Source organism: Dermacentor albipictus, chromosome 3, assembly GCF_038994185.2.
Source record: "Dermacentor albipictus isolate Rhodes 1998 colony chromosome 3, USDA_Dalb.pri_finalv2, whole genome shotgun sequence".
NCBI classification, from domain to species: Eukaryota; Metazoa; Arthropoda; class Arachnida; order Ixodida; family Ixodidae; genus Dermacentor; species Dermacentor albipictus.
In genome coordinates, this window is record NC_091823.1 from 10,540,789 (window position 1) to 10,565,645 (window position 24,857).

General features: G+C 50.2%; 2 protein-coding genes across 9 annotated transcripts in view; one reads left to right on the top strand and one right to left on the bottom strand.

Moving 5' to 3' along the window:
* Window positions 1-24,857, top strand: part of LOC135919543 (protein Shroom3-like) — a 612,939-nt gene that overhangs the window by 159,128 nt on the left and 428,954 nt on the right. The window contains exon 1 of one of the 5 annotated variants that reach the window (XM_070535074.1): window positions 23,899-23,995. The exons of the other annotated variants lie outside the window; for them this stretch is intronic. The gene's annotated coding sequence lies outside the window, so the exon portion shown is untranslated. Of the gene's footprint in view, window positions 1-23,898; window positions 23,996-24,857 lie in introns of those variants that run through there. 5 annotated transcript variants of the gene reach the window in all.
* The window catches only part of LOC135919544 (uncharacterized), a 148,954-nt gene that overhangs the window by 74,119 nt on the left and 49,978 nt on the right, over window positions 1-24,857 (bottom strand). The gene's annotated exons all lie outside the window — the stretch shown is intronic.

Sequence of the window (24,857 nt, forward strand, 5' to 3'; positions counted from 1 at the left end):
TTTACTGTGACACCTCTGGTTAGGGGTGGCTTTTTACGAGAGCATACTCATTCCTTATTGGAATGTGCGACACAACAATCTGTGACTCGTGCAACTGTGAAGAGACGATTGAGCGCGTGTTGTGTTTTTGTGATCTCTATGACAACGAACGCGACGTTCTTCAGAGGGTGTTAAACCGATTAGATAACAGACCATTTTCAGAGTCCAAGATTCTCATACCATGGCCCCATGTGTCGCAGGCTTACAAAGCGACGTGGGCACTGCTGCGTTTCATGAAAGCGATTGGCCTCAGTGTCCGATTATAGGCGTAAACTGATGGGTATCCGCATGTACTCACACTTACAGTGCCTTCTTCCCTCCCTCTCCTTTCTTTTTTCCCTTAAGTCCATTCTCCTGTGTAAGTTAGCAAACCGGACGTGCTTCTGGTTGACCTCCCCACCTTTATTCCTTCCTTCCTTTTCATCTTCCTCCTCCCATCCCAACTTCGTTATTGCTTTATAGCAGTGTCTTGGTCAATACCAAAACACAGCTATAACACAGCATTAATGAACTCAGCATTAGGTGCCGACTAAGTGTCATAAGTGCGTGTAGTAAGTACCCTCTCGACGTTGTTAAGAAAGAACTCGTTGAAACTAGGTCAACCTTTCGAAATATAATTTTTGAAAGGGCTGTCCATTGAGTAACGCTTGTGCGTAGCGGCAAAGTTGAACAGTTTGCCTAAGAGGCAATGTTCGAAATTTTCGGGTATGAACAAGAGCGGACGAAGCGGGAAAGCTCTGCGAGCTTCACTCGAGCTGGAATGGAATTCATCGGATTTCACGAACCGGCGATTTCGTTGCCTGAATTCCCATGTAAAGCTACGCCTTCCGCCCGGGTTTTACCACGACGTGGCGTAACCCTCACATGTCGTTTACGGTTCGCAGCAGCAATAACAAATGCCTACTCCTTTCTCATCGAAATGGCAACGAGTCCCGAATGTGAAACTTGTGTGTGCGAAGAGACGATTGCGCACCTTCTGTGTGATTGCCGTCGTTTCAGTGAACTATAAGGAAACCGCTTCGCACCATGCTCGACAAGCTTGGCAAGCGTCGCCTTACAAGAAACAGAATTCTGGGATCCTATTCCCAGTCGACGTTAGCTCGAGTTGCTCTAAAAGCATAATTGTGCTTTTAAAAGCATCGAGACAGAAAGAAAATCTATAGCCGTTGCCAGTTTTTATCCTCGTCTTCTCTACCTTTTCCTTCCCCCAGAGCAGAGTAGCCAGCCGGACATTTACTCTAGTTAATCCTCATACATTCATCTCTCTCTCTTTCAATAAGTCTTCCTCACTCAGTCATTTGTTCATTTACCGAAGCACTAATTCCCTCAATTTTTCTTTCTCGTGAAATTTGTGCTGCGGCATAGATGTTCAGTTAATAATAGCGTGCATGCCTTCCTAAAGTAGAAATTGCAGTAGTGATTTGATCGAACTTATCGTCCATGAGCCAATGCCTATAACTGTCTGTTCAATCATTGGTATAGTATGGAAACTCTTAGTACGCTCTACCCAGTATACCGCGTTCTTGGGCAGATACGCAGCAGTTGTTCAATGTCCGCTGCAGAAAAATTTACATTATGGGGTTTTACGTGCCAAAACTACCATCTGATTATGAGGCACGCCGTTGTGGGGGACTCTGGAAATTTTGACCACCAGGGGTTCCTTAACGTGTACCTAAATCTAAGTACACGGGTGTCTTCTCATTTCGCGTCCATGGAATGCGGCCGCCGTGGTCGGTATTCGCGATCCTGCGAGCAGAAACTGTAGCCACATACTTTGCACAGTTCACTGGGTCTTCAGGTGTTGGACCATAGGCCCAATTGGCACATTCACGCTGTCCCACGCGCTCGCTCTTGCTCCCTCGCTCATTCGCGCGCTCTCTCTCATTCACTGTCTACCATCAGCGGGGACCTCAACGAGTCGATGCGATTATCACCGCGATTCTCGACGCGTGAAAGGCGCGACAAATCGAGCTGATCGTATAACGGCATTTCTTCCCAACCTCGTGCATTAAACATGCGTGAGGAGTGCGCGCGCGAGCCCCATTTGTCGCGAATCACCTCATCTGACGTATCGACCGTGCATACATAAACTGTAGCCGCATTTCCCCTCGCCTCCTCACAGGGACGCGTCCTTGTGACCGACCGATGCGAAGAGGGAGGGATATAATGAGAGAAAGAGTGTCTGTGGCGACACTTTCTTATTGTCCTCTCATCCGGCGCCACTCAAGGGAGCTTTTTGTACTAACGTCCAGCGTTCCTCTCCTCTGTCGGCGGCGGCGGCGGCGGCGGCGGCGGCGATGGCAGTGAGATTCCTATTGTTCCGCCGCCGTGTTCTTTTCTCTTTTCACATTCACCCTCGGGGGGCTTCGCGGCGTGAGAGTTCATGCGATGGAAGCACGGAGAAGCAGCCGCGAAGGGTGGCCCCTCATCCTGTCGCAACGCGAAGCGGGATGTTCTCGTGCTCCCTAGCGGCCGTTCCCACACATCTCCGTCAGGTGAGAGAGAGAACAAAGACAACGAAGGACATGCTAGACGCATACGCCGGTTGGCCTCATTATAAAGCCGCGAAGCAATGTGGAAGCGGTTGCTAATCAGGGATTATAATCACTGAGCTTCTCGTAGTGTAGTGGTTTTCATTGGACCGGCCTTTACTGCCACGATCGAGCGCTGCCTGTTCTTACAAATCGCGTACAGCGTCTTGTGTAAATTTTGCGTTGGGCGACAGAATGCGCACATAACACAATATATTTGGACATTGGTCTCGGGCGCCGTAGCTCGCATACGCAGCCGGGAGGTACAATGTTAAATTGAGCCATAGTGTCAAAAGTGCCGTGTTCTCTGATTAGATAGCAAGGCTTCTACATCCTCTCTAATTGGCTCAGAATTGTCGACGTGGCGGAATTTGACAGTGTCCAGATAGCACCCCAACCTCTGCAGCGCATGAGGGTGATTATTATAATGATTTCACTACTTCTGTGACTCAAAAAGTTCGGACAAAGGGAGCTGACATTTTTACATACGAACCACCATTCCACTAGCAGTAATCTGCGTCACATAGCTGCGCCACAACTACATCTGTATAGTACTAGCATCACTGCTACGTTGTGATTTCATCCTTTATGGTGTGTTCACACGACGAAACAATACTGCATACCTCAGTGTTCCCCAATCATCTCACACGCAAGGACGACGCAGTCAAGCTGCTGGCGGCGCAATTCTCCGCTGCTGAGCCACGTTATGCTCGACCATGGAGTTTGTCCGCCGTGTGCATAATCCATTGCATGAAGTATTTTGCTCGTCATCGCTGTATGCGCCTCTGCCAAGAATGATGAATGACCACTCGCGCAGCCGTTCATGGACGCATGTGCTGTGGCATATTGTCGTACAGTGCACAGTCGGCCGGCTGCATTGCAGACATAGAGCTCGAGCAATTGCCCGGACACGCTTCCAAGGTCAGCCGCAGACAGCAACGCAAATTTATGCTCGCACTGCGCTCTGTGTGCTTGCTGGGCGCATGCGTATTGGTAAAGCTCACACGGCCTTCGGGGAAGATCAACACTAAATCTGGTCAAGAGCGTACAAGTGCTGACAATTACTTCGAAGAAAACGAAGCAAAAAGAAAAAAAATTCGCGAGGAGTACATTTCTTCTGAGTCATTCCGGGCGCGCAGTCAAGGTCCATCGCCGCCAGCGCAAATAGAAGGTTCCGTTCCTGTGTTGGCTGGAGCAGCTACGCCCGTTTCGACATTCCTTCTTCTGCCCTTCCCCGCGTTGATGCCATCCCTGGATCGCTTTCCTTCTTATTCTTGTTGCCTCTTCTATCGCCTTCACGTGGTGGTAGATCCGTTGAAGATCGCCCTTGAGAAATTCCCTTAGTGTCTACGTGGCGTGCCTTCGCACCTTGTGCAAATGCGCATGATCGTGTGTGTGTGTGTGTGAGCTTTTACGTAAGACACGAAGCGCGCCAGAAAGCGCATAGTAAAGCGAGGAGTGAAGTGCTCGCTATACGGGAGAAAGCGAAAAGAAACGACCTCTCGCGCCAGCAACGCCTTCTCGGTGGGTACACTGAGCAGGACCCGAGATGCCAGCGGTTCTGCAGTTGTGGCAGGCGGTCGGCCTCTCGCAGTTTCATCAAGCTTCGTGCGCGGCGCGCGTCAAAGGGCGGCAGCGAAGAGGTGTCTATATACTTACGCCTCCTGCCCGCCTGCCTACCTTGATCGTCCTTCAGAGTGTGCTTTATTTGTCGCCTGCTTTAGTTTTCTTTATTTTATTGTCTGTGCCCACGTCGAGGATGGTCCCGATTGCATGAAATGATGCGAAACGCGTCAAGGTCGCCACGATTCCCGATGCGAGCTGCTTCCCGGGTGGTCGGGTTTCTTCCATGGTGCGCGCGCGCGCGCGTTTGTGCGTGCGTGTGTGTGCGTGCGTGCGTGTGTGTGTGTGTGCGTGTGTGTGTGTGTGCGTGCGTGCGTGTGTGTGCGTGCGTGCGTGCGTGCGTGTGTGTGCGTGCGTGCGTGTGTGTGTGTGTGTGTGTGTGTGTGTGTGTGTGTGTGTGTGTGTGTGTGTGTGTGTGTGTGTGTGTGTGTGTGTGTGTGTGTGTGTGTGTGTGTGTGTGTGTGTGTGTGTGTGTGTGTGTGTGTGTGTGCATCTTGCTTTTAGCGATACAGTCTGTCGCCAGCGTTTATCCTTGTATCATTCGCATTTCCCCTGCGAATGTTCCTTCATTGCAGCTCCGTCGCCGGGGATGGCTGGATGGCTGCTCATGCAGTCCCATTGAAGGATGCCGTTGCACACTTGTTGACATTGTTGGTGCAGTTAACGGCACCAGTGAGCACGGCGAAACTTAGTGAGGAAAAGACGGACTTTGTTCGGGCTGGCTTGTGTGCAAGCAGAACATATATATGTTTTTAATGTCATGCTAGAGGTTATTTTTATACAACCCTACAGAAGATGAGACGAGTCGTACGCACCGTTTCCTCCCTCCAGCGCCGGTATGTTAGTCTGACCTCGTTGTTCGCAGTGCCCGCAGGGCCCCACAGCGATCAAAGAGAGAAACGCCTCGAATAGGATGAGCAGACGACAACGCGGTATGGCCGCATTTTCACGTGGCTAGTCTGGGCTGTGCCGACACCTGCCGTGCAGACCCAGGCTTTTGTTTACCTCTTTCGCTCGTGCGATGGCCAAGAACAACAATAGTAAGCACATGTACTGCGTTTCCCAGTGCAAGAACCGAATTTTTATCGACGAGATAAGTCTCCTTCTTTATGGCAAAATCCATCGAGAAACAATGGGTGGTGAGGCTATGGATAGGCAGGGTTGTGATCCCACTGATAAAGAGGATTATATGCAAAAATAGAAAGTGGCAGCGGCCACTTCCTTAAAGAAGAATAAAAAAAGCGCGAACTGGACAGAGAATATCAAAAAACACTCACGCGTATACATGGGCTATCACTCAATTTTGTATAAATGGCATTTCCAAACAATGATGTACTGCCTTTGCGCTTGCTAACTCCGCGCAATCGCCTATGCGGGGGCCTGCGGCTTCGTCAAGCTGTCCATGTGGCAGCTTTTTCTGCATGCCCCTAGCGTCATGTACTGATGTACTGATGCAAATAAACACCATTGTCATGTCTAGACTTCCTTTAGTTGTATTGTTTCTTCTCTCTTTCTCTCTCTCTCTCTCTCTCTCTCTCTCTCTCTCTTTCTCTCTGTTACATTATTTTTTTCGCGCACCGGTTCTAGGATTTTCGACATTCATATTAGGCAAATAACATTTCTGTGGTATGCTTATTTGGCTTATATGAGTTACTATACGATCAATGCGTTCAAGTTTACGCGGCATATGAAACGCTGCGGAAATTAGGCTGAAAAACATGTTCTTCGTAGTAACCTTGCCAGAAGCCGCAGCAATATGTCAGAAACAAGCTGCAACATGTCTTCTAATACAGTCCGGTATATTTGCTAATATTATTCACATCGCACGTGTGTTGCAATACATTTGCGAGGAGGGGAAACGAGCAAAAATGAAGTATGTGAGAAGTTGCTAGTTCAGACAATGAAGCTAGATTACTACGAACATCGGCGAATGATTTTCCTTACGTGCTTATGTAACGTTTATAAAGTTGAACATATTTAATTGTTTGAAGGACTGTCTATTGCTTAAAATTCCCACGAATAACTGAGAAATAAAATGGTATTAGGTGTCGCATATTACAGCTGCGAGCATTTCTTTCCTTTTTTTTTTTCGAGTGGCAAAGTATTAGGTAGTAAACGAGAAGAAAGGGGTTAACCAAAGGGCCCGATTTTTATTAGTCATACCATATGAAGCCAACAAACACTGACACCAAGGACAACATAGGGAAAATTGCTTGTTCTTAATAAAAGAAATACACAAATGATAAATTAATGGAAATGAAAGTGGAAATGAAAGTGGATGAAAACACAACTTGCCGCAGGTGGGGAACGGTCCCACAACCTTCGCATTTCGCGTGCGATGCTCTACCAATTGAGCTACCGCGGCGCCGTTTCCACATCCACTTTCTTGAGCATTTATGTTTCCTAGTAGAACCCTGGGAGTGTTAGCCAGCGCCACTACATAACTCTACATAACCACCACAGACCTTGGCGGTGGATGTGGAACATCCATTTTGCCGCAGGCGTCACGAGAACGTGATCTTTTTGGGTGAAGGCAGCCGGTCAATAAACCCACACATGCTGCCCGAAGGCATCAGTGTTGCCGGATTCGAGACCCTCGTTATGTAATAAACGAGGAGAAAGGGGTAAACTAACGGTGCCGATTTTTATAAGTCATATCATAAGAAGCCAACAAACACTGACACCAAGGACAACATAGGAGAAATTACTTGTGCTTAATAAATCAAATAAACAAATGATAAATTAATGAAACTGAAAGTGGATGAAAAAGACAAGTTTCCGCACGTGGGGAACGATCCCACAACCTTCGCATTTTGCCTCCGATGCTCTACCAATTGAGCGGCCGCGGCCCAAAAAGATATTGGTAGAGCATTGCACGCGAAATGCGAAGGTTCTGGGGTCATCCACTTTCATTTCCATTAATTTATCGTTTGTTTATTTCATTTATTAAGCACAAGTAATTTTCTCTATGTTGTCCCTGGTGTCAGTGTTTGTTGGCTTCTTGTGATAAAAGTATTAGGTAGGGCATGTACGGGTGCCTCTCCGTCCCTCCTCTTAAAATTATCCTGGGGTACTGTCATGTACGCGAGTGGAACAAACTATATAACGCAACAGAAAATGCATTAGCATGGATTCAATTTGTACTTATTCATCTTTAATTAGCTATATAATTGCACTTATGCGTCCATGCTGCTCAATATATTGCGTAATGAAAGTAACACGGTGGCACAAAGTTGTCACGACGTGCTATACAACACGTTTCCCTGCCCTCCGCTTCTGTCGCGATCCTCCTCCGGACAGCCATCGGTTGGATGGATGGATGTTACGAGTGTCCCCTTTTGAACGGGGCGGCGGGTTGCGCCACCAAGCTCTTGCTATTATACTGCCTAATGTCCTACCTAGGTTAAAAACGGGAAAAAAAAGAAAAAAGAAAAAAAAGGGCCCATGATGAACTCTCATAACCAAATTTTCTGACCACTATTGTGAACTTTGTTTTCCTACGTCTCCGTTTTTTGTCGTTTCCCTACTTTTCTTCCACCAATCTTCCAATCGCCTCTTACTTCTTGGTTTACCACGCGCGCCACCTATAGGGCGCGGGCATCACAAATGACGACTTTAGAAGACAATAAAGACCGCGTGTTCGGCTTCTTTTTTCTTTCCTTTTCTCCATTTTTCTTTCGACACGTTGCCGAATCACAGTCTCCAATTGTCGAAAATGGGCTAGTAGCATACGCAAGTGTTAGGGAGTAAAGCCAGAAGAAGTACGACCCATTTCGACAGTATGGCTTGCCTTTGCTTGTGCATTTTGGTTCCCGGAATCGTGGACTTAGGGCAGCGTGCGGAACAACATGATACCATCTTTATGTTGCTGAAAGCTGAAATTGAAAATTTCGGTTGCTACCGTAAAAGGGAGTGCGTCATCACGAGAAGATAATCTTTATTGTTGGTCAGCGAGGCCGTTACTCGGGAGCCCGATTGAGAATAAGCAAGCATGCAAATAAATAAATAAATAAATAAATAAATAAATAAATAAATAAATAAATAAATAAATAGCTGGAAGGCGTTGCCTGAAGCACTTCATGTGCACGTTACAATAATCATTACCCCCCACCCCCTCTCGCCGACCCTTGATTCCTTAAGAAAGTACTCTCGCTGAAATCCAAAAAAGTGTCTGACATCTCAGTGAAGAAAACTTACCAATTCAGATTTTCGGTATCAACCAACTAACTGTAGTCGGCATCCAGGTGCCAAGATCAAAGATGACGAAAAACTCAAACGCAGCAAACTGTATACACAGAAACTTCGTAGTGCCCCCTCCCTCTGCCCCTCTGTTAAAAAAAAATAAAAAATAAATGGCGCGCCCGCCGCGCCCTTCCTTCGGGCGACTGCGGGAATTCGCCAAACATATAGCGCCACCGGCGGCCGACGAATGCTAACGAGCTCGTGTACAAACGAGCGGGCGAGAGAAAGGATCTGAAACAGATATATATATATATATATATATATATATATATATATATATATATATATATATATATTGTTACGGTGAAGTGAAGGAAGACGTTGAGTTGGACTAGAGAAAGACGAAGTCTGGCGGTTGCCTGAACGCCATATCCATCATTTGTAAATATAACTTATTTTACACTCGTGGGCCTGCTTTCTTCCCGCAACATTTTGGTGGAAGGTGCGGGGTACCACCACGGAACTTCGCAGCGGACGTCATCTACCTGCTGCCACAATGGCAAATCAACCGACACAAGCGACAACGCCTCGGCAGCCCGTGCCCACGGTCATCCTCACTCACCCACGGGACCCGGGAACATTTTGTGGCACGGACAACGTCGACGTCGAGGACTGGCTTACGATGTACGAGCGAGTGTGCGACAACAACAGGTGGGATCCTACAATGATGCTTGCAAACGTAATATTTTATCTGAAGGGAACTGCGAAGCAATGGTATGACACACATGAAGCTGACCTAACGAGCTGGGATGTTTGCAAAGAAAAAATGCGAGACCTGTTCGGCAGACCTGTCGGTCGTCAGCTGGCAGCTAAAAAAGAACTTGCGTGCCGCGCTCAGACGTCCACAGAATCCTATGTCGTGTACATACAGGATGTGCTGGCCCTCTGTCGCAAGGCTGATGACAACATGACCGAGGCAGACAAGATTGGCCATATATTGAAAGGTATTGCAGACGATGCCTTCAATCTCTTGATGTGTAAGGATTGTGCCACTGTGGATGCAATTATTAAGGAGTGCCGGCGCTTCGAACAAGCGAAGGGCCGCCGCGTCACTCAAACTTTCGACCGGTTGCCCAATACCGCCGCGACATCTTCTTGCGAAGACCCGCCGCGGTTCGTTCAGCCCGCAGGACCGGAAGAAATAACGCGCATCGTTCGCCGTGAGCTTGAGGCCATGGCCCCGGCTCCCGTTCGTTCAGACTGTCGGGAAAGCGTACCCGCTATCTCCCTTATACAAGCGGTCGTTCGGGAGGAAATAGCAAGTTTGGGCATTCCATCTCTCTGCTCAGTCCGCCATACCAACACCTACCAAATTTCTCCGACCGCTCGCTCCCGGACGCAAAGCTTTCCACCACTCCGTCGCAACCCAGCTGAATGGCGCACAGCGGATGATAAACCCATCTGTTTTAATTGTTCCGGTATTGGACACATCGCCCGTCATTGCCGCAACCACTGGTCGTCGCCTCCTCGGTGGTCGTCTCCGAGTCACTACAGCCAAGTACCCGACAATCGCACTTTCTCGCCCTATACGCCGACTAGGAACATCAACGCCGACAGTGCTCCACCAAGATCCAGCCGATCCCCGTCTCCGCAAGGTCGTAGGTCCCGTTCGCCTCTCGTTCACCGCTCTTCGTCCCCTTCTGCAACCGGTCGCTTCGCTTCGGGAAACTAGGCGGTGCAGCTCCCGGAGGTGAAGCTGCAACTCCGACCCGGCCCACAAATCCTCTATTGACCCTGCCTACATGTGGAAACCTGCTGGACATTGAAGTCGATGGCGTTCCTGTTAGATCTCTCGTTGATACAGGAGCGCAGCTTTCAGTTATGAGCGCTGCTCTCCGCCGCCGGCTCAAAAAGGTTCTGACCCCCGCCGTACCGTGCACCGTGCGAGTCGCCGATGGGAGTACGTCACCTGTCCTTGGAATGTGCACAGCACGTGTGACCATTGGGGGCCATTATACCGTTGTTCTATTTATCGTCCTTGAACACTGCCCACACGACCTAATTCTCGGCCTCGACTTCCTTTCGAAACACTCTGCCCAAATTGACTGCTCCGCAGGTGTTGTACAGTTGGACCTGCCGCTTCCTGCCGACGCAACCACTTGTGCTCCACACCGCTTATGTGCTGCTCAATTTGCAAGGCTGTCTCCACAGGCTGCTACAAATGTCCTGCTGACGCCCTGTCCTCCCGTACCTGATGGCGAGTACGTCCTGTCGCCGCTTACTGACGTGGTTTTGTCGCGTAATATTGCCCTACCGAGCACCTTAATTCGGATCCGCGAAAACTGCGCTCGCGTGCCCATCCTCAATTTTGGGTTCTCGTCACATGTTTTGCCACACGGTATCGCGATAGCGCATATCACTCCTTTGGAAGAATTTCAGATTTCTTTTTTGACCTCTGCATCCTTCCTCAGTACGAACGGACCTTTGTCATCCACTCCTTCGTACTCGACGCCTGCGGACGATGTTTCTAAGATGATCGCCCCCGACCTTCCTTCCGAGCAAACAACAGCTCTTCGTCATCTCCTGTCATCTTATCGGGACATCTTTGATTTGGCCGACTGTCCACTTCGCCAGACATCTGTTGTCACGCATCGCATCAACACCGGTGACGCCAGCCCCATTCATAGGCGGCCATATCGTGTCTCGGCAACAGAAAGGGCCATCATACAGAAAGAAGTAGACAGGATGATGGACAAGGACATCATTGAACCCTCCAGTAGCCCGTGGGCATCACCGGTTGTCTTAGTAAAGAAAAAAGATAACTCGTGGCGCTTCTGCGTTGACTACCGTCACCTCAACCGGATAACAAAGAAGGATGTTTATCCCTTGCCTCGCATTGATGACGCTCTTGACTGCCTTCACGGATCCCAATACTTTTCATCAATTGACCTCCGCTCCGGCTATTGGCAGATTAGCGTCGATGAGATGGACCGCGAGAAAACCGCCTTTGTCACACCGGACGGTCTGTACCAATTTAAAGTCATGCCCTTTGGATTATGCAATGCGCCAGCTACATTCGAGCGCATGATGGACTCTCTCTTGCGCGGCTTGAAGTGGTCTACATGCCTGTGTTACCTCGACGATGTGATTGTGTTTTCGCCGAACTTTGAGAGCCACCTGCGGCGCCTCACAACCATACTCTCCGTGTTTCGCAGGGCTGGCCTTCAGCTAAACTCCTCCAAGTGCCATTTCGGTCGCCGTGAAATTAACATGCTTGGTCATCTCGTCAACGCCGCCGGAATCCAACCTGATCCACAGAAAGTTCACGCCGTGCGAAATTTTCCTGTACCTTGTTCAACGAACGATGTCCGTAGTTTTCTGGGCTTATGCTCTTATTTTCGGCGATTTGTGAAAAATTTTGCGGACATCGCTCACCCTCTCACTGACCTTCTTAAGAAAGACGCCTCTTTCTCTTGGGGACCGCTACAGGAGAAAGCCTTCTCTACCCTGATTGAGCGGCTTACCACTTCCCCGATTCTCTCCCACTTTGACCCTTCTGCGCCCACTGAAGTACGAACTGACGCGAGTGGTCATGGCATCGGCGCTGTCCTCGCTCAGCGTCAACAGGGCCAAGACCGTGTCATCGCTTACGCTAGCCGCCGCCTTTCCACGCCCGAGCGTAATTACTCCATTACTGAGAGAGAATGTCTCGCGCTCGTATGGGCGGTCGCGAAATTTCGCCCGTACCTTTTCGGTCGGAGCTTCTGCGTTGTCACCGACCATCACGCCCTCTGCTGGCTCTCCTCTTTGAAGGACCCAACTGGACGACTTGCACGTTGGGCATTGCGCCTACAAGAATATACATTTTCTATTATATATAAGTCAGGACGCCTGCATAAAGACGCTGACTGCCTGTCCCGCAATCCCGTGGATCAACCGGACGATACCGATGCAGACTCGGACATCAGTATTCTGTCCCTCTCCGGCTTCCTCCACATTGGCGACGAGCAGCGCAAGGATCCTGTTCTTCGAACACTTATGGACCGCCTAAGCTCCTCGCCCAATGACCCGTCCCTTCGGATGTTCACCTTGCGCGATGGAACTTTATACCGTCGTAGCGTTCGTCCTGACGGCCCGGAGCTCCTCCTAGTCGTCCCCAAGCACCTTCGACTCACCGTGCTCCAGCAACTTCATGACGCTCCTACTGCTGGACATCTGGGCGTCACTCGTACTTACGACCACCTGCGGCGCCGCTTCTTCTGGCCTGGCATTTATCGCTCTGTGCGCCGTTATGTCGCTTCTTGCGACCTGTGTCAGCGCCGGAAGACGCCTGCTATGCCTCCCGCTGGTTTGCTTCAACCCATTGATATACCTACAGAGCCCTTCTTCCGTGTGGGCCTCGACCTCCTTGGTCCGTTTCCAATTTCCATCAAAGGAAACAAATGGATTGCTGTAGCAACCGATTATGCCACTAGATATGCCATCGCACGAGCCCTGCCAACCAGCTGCGCTACAGATGTCGCCGACTTCTTACTAAAAGACGTCATCCTGCACCACGGCGCCCCTCGCCAGTTGCTGACGGATCGCGGCCGCTACTTTCTATCGAAGGTCGTTGATGATCTGCTCCGCTCCTGTTCTACAGAACATCGGATTGCTACCGCGTACCACCCTCAAACGAACGGCCTCACCGAGCGACTCAACCGCACACTCACTGAAATGCTCGCCATGTACGTCTCCAACGATCACCGCGACTGGGACGTCGCTTTACCATACGTCACTTTCGCATACAACTCGTCCCGTCACGACACTGCCGGATTTTCACCATTTTTCCTTTTGTACGGCCGCGACCCCACCTTGCCTTTTGACACGTTGCTACCTTCCGCAGTACAGTCACCCAGCACTGCTTACGCTCGCGAGGCTATTGACTTAGCCGCCCAGGCCCGAGATGTCGCCCGTCATCGCCTCACAGTCTCGCAAGCTTCTCAAAAGCGACGCTACGACCTTCGGCACCGAGACCACCATTTTTCACCTGGTTCCCTTGTCCTTCTCTGGACGCCTTCACGTCGTGTCGGCTTGTCGGAAAAATTACTGTCCCGTTTTTCTGGTCCGTACCAGATCTTACGCCAACTGTCCGACGTGACCTACGAGATCGCCCCACTCGGTCAGCCTTCCGTGCCTCCCAACTTAACCAGTGATGTTGTTCACGTCACCAGGCTCAAGCCCTATGTCCCCCCAATAAGTGAGGCTGTTTAACTTGCACCGGGACGGAGCTCCCCCACCGGGAGGGTAATGTTACGGTGAAGTGAAGGAAGACGTTGAGTTGGACTAGAGAAAGACGAAGTCTGGCGGTTGCCTGAACGCCATATCCATCATTTGTAAATATAACTTATTTTACACTCGTGGGCCTGCTTTCTTCCCGCAACAATATATATATATATATATATATATATATATATATATATATATATATATATATATATATACATATATAGTGTTTCCCCCTTCCAAGTATAATACCTGCTGCTGGTACACATTTTCGCTACGCCCCGATAACGGGTGGCGCCTGTTCTCCCTATTTCAGGTCATCCGTTTTTCCACGGTGCAAGTCCCTCGAATGACGACGAGAACGGACCCTTTCTGTGGCCTACCCTTGTCTGGGACATTGACGGATGCTAGCCGGTCCATCGATAAGAGTAGACGGACGAGCTGGGCGTCCCGCGCGAGGGGCCCGACGAACCTCGCCGGCGTGAGCAGTCGCCGAGCACGATTCGACGCCGCGCTTGTGTACACAGTCGCCGGTCGGCGTGGACGATTCGGCGCGCACTACAATGCGTGTGCGTGCGCATTGTCTACGAGGCCGCCGTGTTTATATAGAAGGCATGCAACGCTCCTGGTGAGGGCGGACGGAGGGACTTGAAAGGAGAGGCCGCTGATTACGGATGGCCCCGGCTACAGCGCATGCTCGCGCTTTATGTTCTGGCGGGGACGGCCGTGCCTGCTTGTTCTCACCTGGACGTTTGCTGCCGAACGGCAACGAGAAAAGAAGCTCTTGCGCCGCAGAAAAGAGATCAGCCGTGGACGAAGGGGGGCTGTATAGCAGATTTATGCGGCTGATCTCGGAGACGCGAGCCCCGTATATCTGCGGTTTGCATTGTGGAGCATCAGCGCGTGCGCCGACCCGCCCGTAATAGTGCGCGCCGCGTGGTTCGTGCAACAATGGCGTTGCCGCGGTGGTGTACGTACACAAACGAGGCGTCTCGGCTCGGAAGGAGGCCACATTGGTGCTCGGGTGCTGCGGCGGAGCCGGACCACGGGGCCCATTGTCACTGTTTTGTCAGATTGAATCTTGCACGCCGCGCGTCGACCGATGAAACGTGCGCGGGCGGCTATATGCGCGAGGAATGCGGTCTCTGGAACATCCAGGTCTGCTCTCTAGGGGGTCGTCTAGAACTACAGGTCGTGGTCTTTCCCTTTAGGCCTTTGTGTCTATAGGTTTATAGTTTGGCGTGGCAACACCGCGGAGATGTAGACGAGTTCTTTCCTTTAGTGGGACTGTGCCATTGTTGATCACTCGCTTGTTGATCTACAAGCCTCTGTGTTCGGTTAGGCTAGGTTTCGTAGCAACAGGCCGGGCCAGCTGCTCATTTTCTCATACCATCGGTCAAGTCCTTCGCCCCGACTAAGTGCCTTTCTTCGACTTTTCTTTACTACATATACTCTCAAAGGATACCTTAATTGTAAGCCTGAAAATTACATCATTCCACTATAAGCACCGCCGTTGACTTCTCATCCTTGAAATATTGACTGAAATTGGCAGTTGAAAGCGACGATATGTTTTTGCCTTGCTGGTGGGCAAACGGGCTGAGGTGCATTTTGCGAAGGATAACTTAACTGCACCATGCATTCATCTTCGATGACCATGCATTCTAATGAGTTAGTTATACTGAAGTTAATTAGCTCTAGAAAGATTTGGTTTCAAGTTTGCTGGACGGGGCTGTGTGACAGCATTTTTGCAGCCGTCTCTTTCGCTGAACGTTGGCGATAGACGGGTCGCAATGGCGGCGTCGAACTCCAAAATATCAACACCGCCCCGTCTCTGATCGTGCTGGCGACACAACAGGTGTGTTTTTAAATGTCCGAGGCTCCGTTTGCGCGCGTAATGTTTGCTTGCTTCCCCATGGATCTAATGGGTAAAGTTTTGTGCCCATACCCGCGAGAGAACAACTAGTTTTAAGATTGGCTCAAGCGTCCACCAACCTGGGGCCGAATTCACAAAACTTCCCTGGAGTAAGTGCTGTTTGCTATTATTGGCTGGCCGTCTTTCCTGTTGTGTCCAACATAACGAGTGGCTGGAATTTGCTCTTACCAACAGTTCCAGCATAGAAAGAAAGAAGGGTGGAAGTTCCAGCGTAAGATTATTTAATGCATACGGGCCCAGATCCAGCAAGTTTCTAATAGGCTTTAAGTATCAGGGAAGTCGCGCACTTTCCACATTTGTCGCACGTCGTATCGGGCGTTGATGTATACCGTGTGTCTTCTGCACCACATGTCCGTGAGCTCGAAACGCTTGTGAGCGCGTAAAATCAATCGGATTTGTCGCTCGACTAGCGTTACCAACGAACCACCCAACGGAACCTCACAGTAGTGTTTCCAACAGGCTTCCCCCTTCCTGCAACAGTCCGGTGTTCGCCGCAAGCGGGACGTAACCCAAACGACGCGCCAGCCGCGTTGCAGGGGGCAACGCCGCGACGGCCGTCCAGTGTGTCAACAGTGGCCTCGCCCGCTGACCTCGACGATGGCCGACTGGCAGTGGCCCCCGCGCACCGATAGGCAGCGATAGGAGAACGCGATAGGGTGCACCGCGGGAGGGGGAGCGGCGCTCCTCAATGCGGAAGTCGGTCGCAGCGTTTTCTCTTCTAATGAGCCGGGGCGTGGAGCCATCCCGACGCGAGGAAGAAGCGGCGGCCGTTGTTTTCGGCCGCCGCCGATAATCGGCCCGATACCGAGACCCCGTCGTTCCGCATTCGACGCTATGCGGGCCGCGCGTCGCGCACCGTGGCCCGGACTCGGCGGCGGCGCTCCACTGGCGCTGCGCAGCGAGAACAGCCGTGGAAATTGGCCCAGCGGCTCTCGGAAGATAGCGCGGCTTTCCACGGTGCCCCATAGGAATCCGGTTAACGCCTGACGATGGCTCGCCGGTCTCCTCGGCAGCCACAGGGGACCGTTTGTGTGGACTCTCCGGTGCTTATAATTATACGTTGGCGCGCTCTCGCGCGGCCATTATCCGGCCCCGGCGCCGGGAGTGTACTGCAGTGTGTATGTATATATATACACGGCCGAACAGGTGCACATGCATGCAACCCTTCTCGCAGGGGCGCTCTGGTTTTTCTCTCTTCTTGCCCCGGCCATCAAAACAAAACGTTGCGTCGGAGCATCTGGAGTAAGAGAGCGCCTGTTGGATGATCGCTGAAAGACTGGCTTCGCGCGGTGTGCACCTGTATCGTTGCGGATCTTGTTTGCTCACCAGTTCGCCGCGTGAAAGACTTGGATTCTGCAATCGAACGACCCTCGCTCGCAGCCCGCGGCTATGGGGAGGGCGATGATGATGATGACGACGAGTTTTTATAGGCATCTCTTTTGAAATGGGGCGGCGGCAAACAGTCACGTCACCTGCTTGATCTAATCAGGTCTAACTACGTCTATGATAGTCTAACATTTTGCCTATCTCTCCTTGATCTTTTCTGTCTGCATTAATATCTTTATCTATATTGTACAGTTGCCTGTAACAATTCCCGTTATATCAATATGTCGCCTGTATTGCTTCCCGAAACACTCTAAACGTCTCTTGGTCATGTCGACTGCTGAACAGTTATTGGTGTCCCCGAGCAGCAACGTCATGCGCGGCTTCCGGATCGGTCTTGATGAGCAACTTCGTTGGTTTCAAACGACGCGACATCGACTGTAGCGCTAATAGGCGTAAAATTTGCCTTCAAGAGAACGTTTTGGAACTACAGGGGAAGCGCGCGCCCCGGTTCATTTGCATCAGAGTGCACCTCCACAGTATTGCTTCAAATGGCGAAGACAAAGCTCACTGTTTCCATCAAATATGGTCCGCACCGAGACTTAAACACAAATATATAGTAGCAGCAGTTCTATGGAGCAGTCTGCCATTTAAAATAAACAGCGGTTGCTCCTGATACATTTGGTGCACGAATATTATAGCTCTAGCATATGTTAACTGACAAGAAAGAATGGTGGTGGTTGTGCATCTTTACAACTCGCACCCTGCCATAATTTAGTCCTTGTTTGCAATCTTTGTGCATACAGCAAGACACAAGGTTAGTCTCGGCGCGCTGCCTCGTAAGATATGAACAGGTTGGAGTTAGAGGTAAATTTCACGTGTTTCATGCTTAGACAGAGTTAAGCCAGAACTTGTAACTTCATGCCATGGTCATGCCTTAACAACCGAACTGCAGTGACAGCTATTATGGTTATCGCTGTTTGAAACCGGAAAGGCGCAGACGCGCAGTTGCACAATGCAAGCTCGCCGGGACTTCTACAGCGTCGACACGGCATTTGCTCGCATGCTGCACGCGGAAGTACAGTGCGTACGACAGCGGAGTGGGTTCACTGCCGACGTCGTTGTCGTTCAAACAATGGGACAAACTACGGTGGAATCTGGTGCAATGGACGCCAGCTACATTGACGCGGTGCGCATATTTCAGAGAGCCGCCACGCAAACGACACTTTGTCCTTCTAGGCGGTGGAACGCTGGGAAGCGTCTTGAAGAAGAGAAAGCGTCCCGAACGAAACGATCCCAGGTGCCCTTTGTCGATGCCATTGATGGACATCTGCTAGAATGAGTCTCCCGACACTAGTCTCATATACCACAAAGGTCTATGGCAGGAAGGGCCGAGATAGCCTGCGTCAAAGATTTTAAACCACGGAATCTGTCAGACGACGTATTGTAAATATCGCTGTTTAGGCTGTTTAAAGGCGTTGGAATGTATTGGAAACTTGTTAGGTGTGCTTATTGTCACGACAATCATCCAAGACATATAGGATTATTGCTCACGCGCATGCGTTTCCTACTTTAAGCGCGAAAAACACGTCTGTAAAATATTGTCGGGCCTGTCGCGCAGAGGGCGGAAGGAGGAGGGGGGGGGGAGGCTTTGAGGGAAAATATGGCCACTTCGTCCTTTGGGACCTGGTGGAACCCGTTAGATATCGGATGGAAACTCATTGGAAATTTGCTGGCTCTATTGTTGGTGATGGGTAGCTTGATTATTACGCATGTGTGTGTCTTTAAGTTTTTACCATATTTGCGTCAGATCCCTCCGATCCAGCCAAGCGGACGACGTATCGGAAAAATGGTTGTTCGCACTGTTGGAACTCATCGAAAATCGTTGGAAACGTTTTTGGTATATGAGCAGTCGTATGACGAGCAAGCCCATCTAAGTATAGATTCCAACAAGTTTCCAATTGGTTCTGAGGGTTTTGACGCACACATGTTTGCTGCCTCCGTCCAGCCAGTGGCGTCAGCGCACCATACACCCGTCCCAGGCACGCCACCGTGCAGTCTCTGCTGGACGCAGCGCGGGAGAATGCAGAGGGGACATCCCATTGCATCGGAGGCGCACGAAGGCTCAACGCAAGTGGTCCAGCAGATTGCCGTTCTGCAGCGATGGCAGCGACGTGGGCTCGTCTGGCGAACAGTCTGGCGGCTTTGGCACTTCCTGGAGGCACCATCGGCTCGCTCGGCGCAGTGAGGAAGAGGCACGCGTTGACCCTCTTTGGCGCCGCCCACTCCGAGAAGAAACACGCCGCGCGCTCTCCGGCGCTCCGTCGGCCTCACCGGACCGCCCTCGGCTTCTTGCCAGCGGTCGGTCCCTGCTCGAACAGACTGTGCGCCGGTGCGTTTCTTAGAGAACGTCTCTTGCAATGCGTTTCTTCCGAAAGCCGCGGAGGCCTCGCGGGAATCAAAACGGCGTGGTAGGAAAAGCGAGAGCTTCGTGCGAGAAGGGGAGGACGGCGGAGTGTGGAGGGGGCCTGCAGCAAGTTCAACTCGGCGTTCGTGAAAAGCCGCGCGGATTCGCCGCCGCCGCTGCTGCTGCGGCTGTCGAGGCGCGCGCGCACTGTATTTATCCCATTGAGCTCCCTCGGCGGCGGCAGGAAGCTTCCGAGTTTGCCACGCTGTCATCTTGGTGTTACACATTTGCCTTGCTTCGTCCTCGGACGACCGCTTATCGTCACGCCAAATGACGACGGCGACGACGATGCTGTGCGTGCTGCGGAAGTCGACTGTGTATGTGTGCGAAAGCGCAGAACCCGCTGCTCCTGGCGTGTGCATTGACACGCGCCAATCATCGATGCCCAAGCGCTCAAAGAATGGTGCGCGTGGGGCATGACGTGAATGCGGGAAAGTCTTTCTTTTTTTCTTCAGAACTGCCGCGTGCCTCTCCTTCCGCTCTTTGAGCTCTCTCTCTCTCTCTCTCTCTCTCTCTCTCTCTCTCTCCGCGTCCCTCGAACACCCTTGGGCTTCCCCTAAATAGTTCTGCTGACTTTGCACAATACGCGGCAAAGGCTCATGTAGTGGCGTTCGCGCGAGTGGAGTGGCTTTTGTCCTGTTTAAAGGCACAAGGCTCCGCACTCAATTTTGAACAACGTTGTGCGCATTCTATGGTATATGAAGTGGCATTGGGGTTGTAAGCTGCACCTGGCGGCAGCGAATCAGCAGCGGGATTGTTCGAGTGCAAGATTCCCAACTGTTTGTGGAAAAACCGGCCACACATTGTTGACATTTCCAATGTCACCAGGTTACATCACATCGCATCCCAATTACGAGCCCGTATCTTTGCGTCAGAGCGTCATCTGCCAAAGAAGCCAGTACTGATATCTTAGTTCGCCTTGAACTCATCATCATCACCCACTTTACGCAGTTACTCATATTGTCTTCAGAAGGGCGACCACCTGAGAAGACAGTGAGGCAACACAGTTTCACTGTTTCTCCTAATGCAGTACGCAGCTTGTATAAAGCTTGTTCCAAAGGCTGCATGCATAAATTGGACCCTGAATGTATAGAGAAAGCGGAATGTCTGGCACGAGGGATTATATCTCGGCCGGACGCTGCATTGAGGTTTAGCCGATCGCTTACAGACGTTGTGGCAGGACTCGGCGTCCCACCGTCAAGTCATGCCAACGTTGTGCGCTGTCGGGAAACGTGTATCACAAATGCCTTTTCTTCTTTACTGAAGCCGCAGTTGTTTTTGTTTTGGTCTGCTGCACTATTACTTTCAGCAACTTTCGCAGACCTACATCGCGTGGGAAAAGAAATTGCTAAGAATCCTCTCGTTACACTTTCATATTGACCTTCCGAGGTGCCGTCGCTTTCCGTTCTTTCTAACTACTTCGATGAGTACTGCAAATTATCATCGTAGTGCTGCTTTTTAGTGGCATGCAGGGATTACCAGATGGCGTCGACTGCGTGCGTGAGAACCCTTTTCACCTATCCGACCCCGGAATAGAATAGTCCGGTGCTTTGTTTTTATTATACCTCGCCTTCGGGGTACTCTGCATTATTTACAGGTAAGGATTCCCCAACTAGGTATCCGGACACGTACGCATTCGTGATTCGTCGAATAAACCAGTAGACAGAGGCGAACACTTAATAGCGACGGGCCTGTAGAGGGCTAAGAGCCGTTCCATGTTCACTGTAGTATACACGCCCGTCAAGTGACAGTGGAATAGCCGGCACCAGCTCTGGAGGGCCGACAAACGAAGAGAACAGAGACTATATATATATATATATATATATATATATATATATATATATATATATATATATATATATATATATATATATATATATATATATATATATATATATATATATATATATATATATATATATATATATATATATATATATTCTTGTTTCATGACAGGATCACTCGTTCTCTCTCTTCCTTTTGTTGTGCAAATCCACGCGGGCAGGTATACGTATACGTGGCTGACCAAACTACTTTTTCCGTCGCTAAGTACCGTTTTTCTTTCTTAGTCTGCGTTCCGGCTCGAGAATTGCCTGCCTTTCCGCGCCGACGATTCTTGGCGCACTTTCTTCGCTCCTCCAGTCCACGCTTCACCTCACTTATGCAAGGGTCAGGACGCTAAAAGCTTTCCCAGGAAGAGCAGGCGGCGGCCCTGCGTGTCAGCGCTTGAGCGCTTCGAACTTTTTTTCGGCGCGCCGCACTGTTGTTTCCTACATCTCTGCTGCTTCTTCTGCTCGTCTCTCGCTCTTTCTTTTCTACTTCTTCTCCCGCGTTGCACGTCGCCATTGTATACTGCCCCTGTCCAAATCGTGATGTTATACTGAGAGAGGCGTTGAACAGGGTCGCGAACCCTTTATAGCATTGCTGCGTTCTGCAGGGAACTTTTCGTTCGTGAGCAATCCAGCACGATCTGGACGGCGCTCCATTCGACGTTATTTTGATGGCTGGGACGATATTATTATATCGCAAACTGACGGCACTTCCCGAGTAGTGCTTTATTCAACCGATGAAAATACTTTCTCCGGAGGCGTTTCTCCTGGTCGCTTTTCTCCGCGGTCTGAAACCGCGCAAGCGTTTTGTCTTCTTTTTCTTCTTCAGTATGCCTTAACTCATTTATCCATTATTCTGATCGCGCCTCAGCAACTGTCAAGGAAAAGAAAAAAAAAGAAGAAAGAAAGAAAGAAAGGAAGGAAGGAAGGAAGGAAGGAAGGAAGGAAGGAAGGAAGGAAGGAAGGAAGCAAGAAAGAAAGGAAGGAAGCAAGAAAGAAAGAAAGAAAAGAGAATAAATCCCATACTTGGAACTATCAACAAAAGATTTTGGTCTGCGGTGCGTGTGGGATGGCGCGCCCGCACTCACACGCACAATGTATATATATATATATATATATATATATATATATATATATATATATATATATATATATATATATATATATATCATTCGGAGAGAACAAATTTGCTGCCGCCTGCCTGCTTTCTATGAAGCTCGAGCGCTTATATCTAGAAGCCACGTTCTAAAACTTCGAAGCTATTGAAACGTATTGCACTCGCTTCTTGCGCGGTGGCCATTCGCAATCACGTTTAGCTGGTTCCTTTCGCCTCTATACATCATCGTTTGGTTCGCGTTGCAAATTGACGCGAGGTCCAGGTTGGTTTTACTCCCGTGATTAATGAGGCGATTAGAGAAAAGCGGCTCCGCTCTGCCTGAATCGCTCGGATGGCCTGCGCGCTATAGAACTGCACATTGTTTTCCTAGCTCCGCGCCATTAGTTTCTTGGGTTCTGGCCGAGTCTGCGTGTATGGCGGGCCCGTTAGTCGCACGGTCCGCGTCTCCATCCGGCAGCCTTGCCATGCGAATGACTGCGCCCTTTGTTTCATTGCACGGTATTATGTAACAGCGTTCTTCGAGAGGAATGACCTTGCTCACTGTAGGGAGTCTGGAGAGTTCTTAATTATAAGCAAGAACCGTCGAGTGAAGTGTTGCTCGCTCTAAGCACTTTCATGAGATCGCTTCAAAACAAACACTCGGCCGCGGCGGCCGCATTTCGATGGGGGCGATATGAAAAAAACGATCGTGCACTTATATTTAATAGCACATGAATGAATTCCGGTTCGTTAATATTAACCCGGAGTCCCCCCAATACGGCGTGCCTCATAAACAGATCGCGGTTTTGGCCAGCAAAACCACATAATTAAATTCATTTCAGCACAAGTTAAATATATATAGATTTGGAAAAAAAGTATCTGCATTGTCCCTAATTTTATGGTGTCGCTGGTCGTATTATGTCCTTAACACAACAGACCATCCGCCATCTTCACTTCACCCTAAAATTATGGGGTGTAACGTGCGAAAACCACTTTCTGATTATAAGGCACGCTATAGTGGGGGACTCCGGAAATTTGGACCGCCTGGGATTCTTTAACGTGCGCCTAAATCTAAGTACACGGGTGTTCTTGCATTTCGCCTCCATCGAAATGCGGCTGCCGTGGCCGGCATTTGATTCCGCGACCTCGTGCTCAGCAGCCCAACACCATGGCCACTAAGCAACCACGGCGGGTAACTCCACCCCAACATCTTTGCTGTCCTCAGATACTTTCGTAACACTGATACGTTGTGTCGTGTCAAGCCAAAGGTGGTAGAAACAGGCTGAGCTTGCGAAGATTGTCCGTATTGTTCGTACCGCGACGAAGGTTGTCCGTATTGCTCCATCGACTGCAAAGACAGCTCGACGTATGTGACACGCGATTGCGTGCTGCCAGAACAGCGCAGCGTTTATTTGTTTGGCGCGCTATTGGCCTGATTTAGCGGTGGAAATAAGACGTGCCTGAAGCTTCCTCGTCAAGGACAGGCTGTTCATCATGGACACAAATCCTCAGCGTCATCGTTCGAGGCGCCTGCAGCACGTGACGTATTACCTCATAATAAAGCCGTCCCGGTGACGTCCGCCGTATGTAAAAGCGTGCTGCACGAGGAAACGCAGGGGAGGCTGACGGCCCAGTGTTGGCAGCCGCAAGCGAGTTTTGTGCACTGCTGTTTACCCACAGCCCGCACTCACCGCGAAACGACCCTCGGTAAGACAGAAATGCCATTAATCGTATAGGCGCGCAAGTTTGTATTTCGTTTTATCCCTTTGCTTATCGTCAGCGGTTCGCGTGCACGAACGGCGCGTGATATCACCTGTGCCCGTGGCTTAGCTCGATGTTATAGCCAGGGTGAGAATTTACGCGTATTTATGTCTATGCTTATACTTGGTCATCAGATAAATATGGATGACAATCTAATATATGTAACTGTAGTGTCGCGAGCACGCTAGAATGGAAAAGTTCGGGGACCGGTATTCACGTATAGCTGTGCTTTCGCTATAGAGTGACAGCATACATATTAGGCATTACGTAGGAGGATTTCTTCGAGCACGGTCCCTGTCTTGCGAAATAGGCTCTTGCGCTACACGCTATCATATAGCTGCCATAACGAGAAAGCGTGTTGAGGTATTGATATGTGCTATACGGTTGCGGCAAACATTCGTCACTCAAGGTATGTCGCAAAGTGCCGTTGTTTTCACTGATCCCGGTTGGCGACGGTGGGTCACCGACAAAGCACAGGTAACTCGGCAGTGTCTGCTCAAGCAATAAAAGTCTAACTTTAAACCTCAGCTCATCGTCAAGAGATTAAACAAAGACCGTTCAGAACCATGGGGAAGGTTGTCCGTGACCTCCGAGTCTGCACGTGTGCCGCTAAAGTATTTTGTGCGCCCACCTTGCGTTTCTGTACACTCCTCCTTCTTCCTTACCGTGTCTTTTTCCGTTTCCCTCGAGGCAGGTTTGCTGACCGAATTTCTCTCTGTTTAACCTATCGAAGTGTACTCCGTCTTTCTCTCTCTCTACTCACCGAATCGGCCGCTAGCGTGATCGACAACAGATGCGGCGCCTCTCG